The sequence below is a fragment of the Pteropus alecto genome, unplaced genomic scaffold (genome assembly GCF_000325575.1).
Source record: "Pteropus alecto unplaced genomic scaffold, ASM32557v1 scaffold72, whole genome shotgun sequence".
Lineage (NCBI taxonomy): Eukaryota > Metazoa > Chordata > Mammalia > Chiroptera > Pteropodidae > Pteropus > Pteropus alecto.
In genome coordinates this window covers 11,851,346-11,859,114 of record NW_006436811.1, presented here as the reverse complement: position 1 = coordinate 11,859,114, position 7,769 = coordinate 11,851,346, and the positions used below count along the sequence as shown (strand labels likewise).

Genomic DNA, 7,769 nt, shown 5'->3' with positions numbered 1-7,769 from the left:
AAAGGAGGGAGAGGGAATGGAGTGGGATCTACATATATATACAGTAATGAACCAGGCTCTGTGTCCTACCCATTTATACATCACCTCAAAAGTCATCCTCCCACCTTGTCCTATTTACGAGCCTCTTCAAAAAAAATGTGGGCAAAAACATATAAAAAATGTCTTTAATATAGTGTCCAGGGTGATGAAAAGTTGCATACAGAACCACAATTTTTTTAAATTTTTTAGGTGAGGTAATCCTTGGTTGACCTCACAGATTGCAAGGACTTTGTCAACTTACAATCCCTTATTTTTTTTTATATTTTACGCCTACAGCACCTGGTCTTCCTAGGTGGTCTCCCATCCAAGTACTAACTAGGCCCGACCCTGCTTAGCTTCTGAGATCAGACAGGATCGGGCTTGTTCAGGATATCATGGCCACAGACACAGAACCACAGTTTTTTAGCCTGAAGGGAAAAAAGTTGACAAGAGGGTTTTGTTGTTGTTGTCGTTGTTGTTGTTGTTGTTGTTTTATGCCCACTGCACCTGGTCTTCCTAGGTGGTCTCCCATCCAAGTACTAACCAGGCCCGACCCTGCTTAGTTTCTGAGATCAGACATTGGCTTGCTCAAGGTGGCATGGCCATAAACCATGGACCGTGGCTCCATTGGGGTGAAAACCCAGGATCTCCTGAGTGTAAAGCAGACCTGCTAACCACTATACTATGAAACCACGTCCAAGAGGGCTGTCTTAAATATATCTGTAGCCACTCTTTATAGATAGATATATAGTGAATGTTTTCAATGATAAGAAAACTGTAAGCATTATAGTTAACTAGCTGGAAGTCCAGCCTTCCCAAGTATAAACTATTATTTCTTTTACTTTAATTGGTATGACTCCTATACTGTAGTCCTTCACTCTATCTTAAGGTGATAAAATATTAATGTAATAACCAGAAGCTTTGCTTTTGAGAAGGTAGGGAACTTCACTCGATGCTTTCTAAACATATCAAGATGAGAATGTATGCATACGCCATAAAGTGTTGTTCAGCGAGAACTGCCCTATACCAGAGCTTGGTGGATTAGCCAGTACTATCGCCTTTTTTTCATTTTTCTTCTTGTTCCTTTTCTCTTCTTTTTTTGTTTCAATTTAGGCATTGTCGGAACTTCAGGGAGATAACTAAGATTTTTAAAAGTTGTTTTAAAAAAAAGCATCTGAAAAGCTGATATATTTTCTACACTACCATATTCTGACTATATTTAGTACCAGAGGGCAAAACTGGGAAGAAAAGTTAGTAGCTGCAAGGAGATCAATATTAGCTCAATAAAAGAACTTTTAAATTTTTTTAATTAGAATTTTTTAATTATTAGAGCACCAGTTTTTCTCTGGGGCAACAAATATTTTCAGGCAGTTTGGATGATTATCTGGCAAGGCTACTGTATAACTAGGATGACCATACACCTGTTTTTCCCCAGACAGTCCACTTTATGCATATTGTTCCAGGTCCCCACTCAATTTAACATTTCCTCCACCCCTTTCAGTCTCAAAAAAAATTGTATGTCAACCTACATATAGTAGGATTCTTAGTATGATATTAGAATAGATGACAATGGTTCCTTTTAACAACAAGATAACAAAACTCTAGTAAAAGCCTATGGTAGTCTCTATCATTCAATACTGCTCTATTTAAAACATCTGATTTAGAAAAGAAAAGAGATTAGGGTTGCAATAAAATCAACTGGTAGAGTTAAGCTATTCATTTTAGTAACCCAAGAAGAAAGTGAGCGACCTTATCTATGCTCCAAGGGATAAGATAAAGTAATAGCAGGTGCTAAGGAATCGCTGCTGACAGCCCAAGCATTCAAAACCAACAGCTCAGAAGATAGGTTTCCACGAAACACTGATGCTTGGCAAATGGACCTAGACTTTCTATCAAATAAGTGAATCATAGCTGTCTTCCTCATGCACACACACATATACCATTACAGAATTTCTTAATTTTAGGATTTTTTCCCAAATATTTTTTCCACTAAAACTTTGCTGCCTCTGGACACTTCCGCTAATGAGAGCTAGCATATAACAAAGAAAAAATATAAACAATTAGGAAAGAATATATATGTGACAAATTAATATTAATTTAAAAAAAAAACTGCAAGCTAGCAAATCATGCCTAATTTTCAGATTCTTCTTTTGAAAGTACAAAAGTTTAGTCATGTTGCTACATTTCATAATACAAGCATATTTCTGCTAGTAAAAATCTTTTGTTAGTACAAGAGAATATCATCATTTCATGGTGTTCCACAAAGAGCACCATGAGCTCCAGATGCTCCATCAACTGAACAGGTATGCAAAAAGCTGTTTAAAACCAAGTGTCATCAGATATTTATCAAGACACAACTAACTTTTCTTTTAAATAAGAGTTTCTGTTTCGTTTTTAAGCTGCTATCGTCTATTCACGATAAGTGAAAGAAAGGTAGAGAATAAATACGGTATAACTGAATCTTTAAAATAATAAGAGATATTATTTGTGTAATAAATATGGCTAATTAAAATTTCTGGAAGGATACACAAGAAACAGCAAAGACCTGCAGGAGGGGGGAAGATATTCCATCATTCTCTACTATTTGAATTTTTCACACTAAACATAAATTCACTTGAAATTTTTAATGAAACCTCTAATTTCTGGTTTTGCATGTCTCAGAAGCAACAACGTTAAGGCAGACACTATATAAGCTTTTTTCATATGAAATATTATGTAATATCATAATAATAGTTCCTATAGGTTAATGCATATGCAATTTCTCTTGAAAAATGACACAATCTAGAATTGTAACACAAAAAGTATAAAGAAAGCAAATCGGAAACTGCATCTGTTTTTTTAAGGTAAATAAAGAAAGGGATAATTAATGTGGAAATAAAGTGATTAAAGAATAGAAGACAAAGTTTATACTGCCAAACTAGACTTTTTCTAAGCTTCAGACCAGTATATCTATTCATTAATTCATTTTTTTAATTAAAATCATTGGGGTGACATTGGTTAATAAAATCAAATAAGTTTCAAGTGTACAATTCATTTCTTAAAAGAAAATTAAACATAATCACATACAAAACGGACTCTGGGCTGTGTATGTTCAATTCTTTGTCTCCCCTATTGCACTGCCTAGCTAACTTCAAGCTAAACAACTTGTTCAGATCTTAGGCTTAAAATCAAGTTCTCAGGAAAGCCTTTCTTATCTCCTAAAGGTAGATTTGGATTCTCTGACATAATCTTAAAGTACCCTGTTCTTCAGAGCAGGTATCACAATAGCAATTATTTATGTAATCATTTACAATCTCTTTTCCCAGCTAAAGTAAGAGCTCTACAAAAGCCAAGGTTGTATATATCTTTTTGAACACTGAAAATAAAAGCTCCAAAGTCTTGGTTAAAATTAAAAGAAAATGCAATATAGGTCACCGTCATAGTAGTATAAAATGTAAAGCCTTGAGAGAAAATAACCTTGTTAACTTAAGTATTTTAAGTCTGTAACAGCCAGTTATTACCTAAGTAAGTGAAAGGAAAGGAGAAAGAGCATTTTCACATTCCAGAGACCTCCAAGGAACAAATACGCCAAACAGATGGATTAAAGATCTTATATAAATTTGTATTTTCAACCTCTGGTTAAATTCCTTTTTATATGCTAAAACTGCAATTAAATATGCCAGAGCCTAAAATTCCATCTTTGAATACAAACTGCTCTCTATATGGCACACTCATTAGTTGCATTCACTGTCCTTTAATTACAAGACAAATACTTGACCTGATTCTTAAATTTTTATAAAATATCAACAGAAAGATACTCTTTTCAAAATTCTATTTAGTTTACTCAGATTTTACCCAAGGAAGACCTGTCCTTTGATATTGTCTTTATCAATAGGACAATATGATTTTAATAAAGATTATTAACAGCTTGTTCGATCTCATAGCCCTCAAAAGAAAAAAAGAAAGAAAAGAAAAAAGACAGACTAGAAAAATATCTGAGTGTGCTGGGTTGGCACCTTTTCAAACTTTCTTTCATTTAAGGTTGTCTGCCTTCAGCGCGCTGCTCCCCCTGCTGGCTTCCACTTACCTTCTCAAGGTCTCCTTATAACCTATCAGTCTAGCTCACATCAACTTAGCATGAGAAGAACATAATGTATGCCTATAAATGTCTATATATTTCATCATAGGAAATTGTTCAGCCTCATCTTTGTGCTTTTATACCAAAATACATGTTACATATAATACATTTTAAGTTTACTTTTTAAATACTGCATTTTTCAAAGTCTGGCCACTAACTTGGGTTTCTCTCTCTCTACAATGCAAGCAGCCTTGCCAAATATATTTACTAGTGACCATACTGTGGTCTTAAGAAATTAGGTTATCTGTGGTAGACATGTGATTATTTCCCTAAAATCCTTTTCACCCCTCTTTCACTACAGAGTCACAGTGCAGGGGTTCAGAAGAAGGCACTCCAAGATGTGCCTTGGTGGTATGCAGATTATTCTGAGCTAAAGACAACCAAGGCCGTGCAGACTTAAAGAAAAAAAAAAAAAAAGCTCCTACCTGCTCCCTATCTAGAAGAATTTAAATTAGGAGCCTGGCCCACAATAAGAATTATCACCAGAAATGACTTTTTAACCTATCTATATGGCAGAGCAAACTAATAATTACTGAGTATGTATTCTCTCTGCAATTACCTTCTAAAGCCCCAAGGTGTAATACCTCACCTCATTCCTAGCTTAGAATGTCTTATACACTTTGTCTCTAAACTTCTCAAGTATGCAGGGTTCCCATACATGTATACATAATTAAATTTGGTTATTTTCTCATATTACTCTAGCTCATGTTTATTTGATTATTAGACCAGCCAAAAGAACCTTGAGACTACAGAGGGCAAACTTTATCCTCCCCAACAAGAGCAATTTGGGTGGGACTGAACCCACTCTACTCCATGACTAGTCCCTGACTAGGTCAATCTGGATAATGCTCTTCTTTGGCACAGCAACTGGTTCCCAACCAGCATGGCCCTCCTCCTGGGCAAGATGCCTGAGTCAAAGGTGAGCAATAAAACACGCTAAGATGATCCACTCCAAGGACTTCCATAACTGCTGCGATCGTCAGCGGGAGAACTGATGACTAGAAAGGAAACAGATAAAGTTAGGAGAGAAATGAGACCCTCTCCACCTTCCTCAACACAGCTGAGGAAACACCACACACTTTTAGTATTTGTGTAAATCAACACAGATGAATAATTCCAAGACAAACCTGCCTTCCATCAAATTATGCTTTATTAGAAATAATGATACAGAGCAATTTTAGTATTTAAGATTTCCTTAACTGGCTTGGGGGCCATAATTTAGTAACCTCACTAGAGAAGATGCTCTTGTGCATTTATAAAAGCCAGAAGAAATTATAAATGATAATGTTTTAATTTATAAACTATTCAAATCCTGAATTTCAAAATAGCCCAATGCTCTGGTTTTTACAAACTAACACACTGGTATCCTACCGAACTTAGGCACTGATGAGCATAATGGTAATGGCAATTTGTAATGAAAGGTTTTATTCCTTTCTCTTGCCTTAATCAAATTACATAAAAATGCTTTGACGGATTCTTCAGAAAGTTTCTGATTTGCATGCACCAAAACAAGTCAGAAAACATAGTAGCTGCTAAAGTTGAAAAAGCAAAAGTGGCTTAGAAGTATAATTCATAATAAATAACAGAGTTCTCAGACATTAAAGATAGCAAAAATATCAAAATAGATATCATCAGGCTTAAAATATGTCCCCTTTCAGCAATCATAATGTGAACATTCAAGAGGCTTTAAAAGCAAAACTATTCGGGCACAAAAATGGAAAACAAGAGCTAGTAAATTCTAATTACAACCATTTCCTTCCACAAAACTACCAGTTGCAAGTTTATGCTGTGCTTCATGAGGCCCTGGAGGCTTAGGGACCTTGGCAACCTCTAACTGGATTTAGGGATGTTTCTACTTTCCCAATCAGATAAGCTTCTGAAATTTAGAAAATATGCTTTATTCACAGAGTTAAGGGCATAGAGTAAGCTCCACATTAAATGCACAGTCCCCCAACCCACCCAGTTTTTCTTTTACCAAAAGGCAGGAGAGAGCTTAGTCAAGTAATGGGTGCACTGAACATCTCAGGATCATATATTTCCATGATTCCCAGGTGTTTTACACATAGTAGGAACTTGAAATATTTAATCATTCAACTTTTGGGGGCAGTCACCATCACTCAATAAGCAAATATATGTTTCCAGAAGTTTAGCTAATTAAACTGTTTTCCAAAAACCATAGATCACTGAATTACACATTCTAAACAAGAATATAAATGCCAACCCCACGTCATCCAAGTCTTTAGAATAACTACTCTAAAGACGGTCATTCTTATCACAGCTAGACAAGACTGCCAACATTAGTCACAAAAATGACAAGGAGCTATCCTCTCCCACACAAAATCAGAGTTGACAAGGCGAAGGTCACTAGATTAGAGACAGAGACTCTTTACACAGTGATGAAAGAGGTATCAGTGACAGAGCACAGAACAGTAAAAAGTATCCAGAGGACTTTTATTCATCAAAAAAAAAAGTTTACTATTGAAGAATATAGTACAAAAACTAAAAAGAGGCACAAAAAGGGTGATCTATTGATACAGGTTAGTAAAAATAAAAACTCCAGGAAAAACAAATATTATTGGACAAAGAAAATTAATCGGCAGTACACAGGAGGAACATAAATTAATAGAAAAATAGTTCTAATAATTAAAGAAATAAAAATTGTGCGTTAGAAAGAAATAGAAATAGAACTGTTGCTACTAAGAATAGAAATTCATTTAAACACCCGGAAGAGCAATTTGGCAATTCCTAGTAAGGCCAAACATGGGTAGTACTCAGTAATTCTACTTCTAGATGTCAACTCTAGAAACTTTCACACTTGCACATAAAGAGACATGGACAAGAATGCTCACGACAGTACTGTTTGTAATTCTGAGACACTGAAAACAACCATCTGGCCAGTAGAAAATAAATATTATTCCATGATTCATACAGCACACACACACAAAAAATTTAAATTGATGAATTAGATATGAACCACCATAGATAAATCCTGAAAACATGCTAAGTGAATATAGCAAGCTGAAAAAGTAAACCAGCAAAATACTATAACAAATACAATTTCACATAATTTAAAACTAAATATCTACTTTATACGGACACACATATGTAATAAAAGCATTCACAGATATATACACCAACTTCAGACAGTGTAATGGGAAGAGAGAGGGGCAAGGCACGAATGTAGACTTTAGTTTATCTTTCTTTAAAAAAATTTTTCAAGATCTAAAACGAATATGGCAAATATTAACATCTATTATCTCCATGATGAATATAACTATCTTTTAAATTATTTTCTGTACTTTTCTTTATGCCTGAAATGTTTCATAGTTTTAATGTTTATTAAAAAACCAAAGTTTAGCTAGGCAAATTGTCTTCCATGTATAAAGTGTATAGCACCCATGCATCGTTGGAAAAAACTACTCTATGATGAAAACCAAGCAATTATAAAATTGATCAAATAAAAAGCAAATAAAGAGAAAAGCAATGGGAAAACATATGGTGCTTAGCACTGTATCTTTTTAAATATAGAACTAATGCTAAATATAGAGCTAAAGACTAAATGCTGGTAAACAGAGAGCAAACATTATATACCCCTGAAAATATAAAATATATGCAACATAAAAATCAGAAACTA

The 7,769-nt window shown here is 34.6% G+C and overlaps 1 protein-coding gene and 1 pseudogene across 1 annotated transcript in view; both read right to left on the bottom strand.

Moving 5' to 3' along the window:
• Positions 1-7,769, bottom strand: part of NDFIP2 (Nedd4 family interacting protein 2) — a 60,739-nt gene that overhangs the window by 30,771 nt on the left and 22,199 nt on the right. The gene's annotated exons all lie outside the window — the stretch shown is intronic.
• LOC112481461 lies at positions 307-425 on the bottom strand (annotated as a pseudogene).